The following is a 294-nucleotide window of genomic DNA, read 5'->3' as shown; positions in this document are numbered from 1 at the left end:
GGCGCCGCCGCCACCTCCGGGACAGGGCCCCCCCCTCCGCTCGCCGGCCCCCCCAGCCGCCGGAAGCCGCGCGCCCCTCCTCCTCCTCGGCGGCCCCGCCTCCGGCCCCTCACGTGACCTCCCCACTCCGGCCTCCTCCACGTGATCGCTCCTTCTTTCCCGCCCCCTTGTTCTCGACTGCCACCCTCCACATGTGACCCGGGGCTTCGGGCTCGCCGCTTTCAGCGCCTCCGTGCGTGTTTACGTACGGCGTGCGTGCGTGCGCGCGTCGGCTCGCGCCGGCGCTCCCCTCTC

Source organism: Pteropus vampyrus, unplaced genomic scaffold (genome assembly GCF_000151845.1).
Source record: "Pteropus vampyrus isolate Shadow unplaced genomic scaffold, Pvam_2.0 Scaffold124, whole genome shotgun sequence".
NCBI lineage: Eukaryota > Metazoa > Chordata > Mammalia > Chiroptera > Pteropodidae > Pteropus > Pteropus vampyrus.
Note: the sequence above shows the minus strand (reverse complement) of the source record.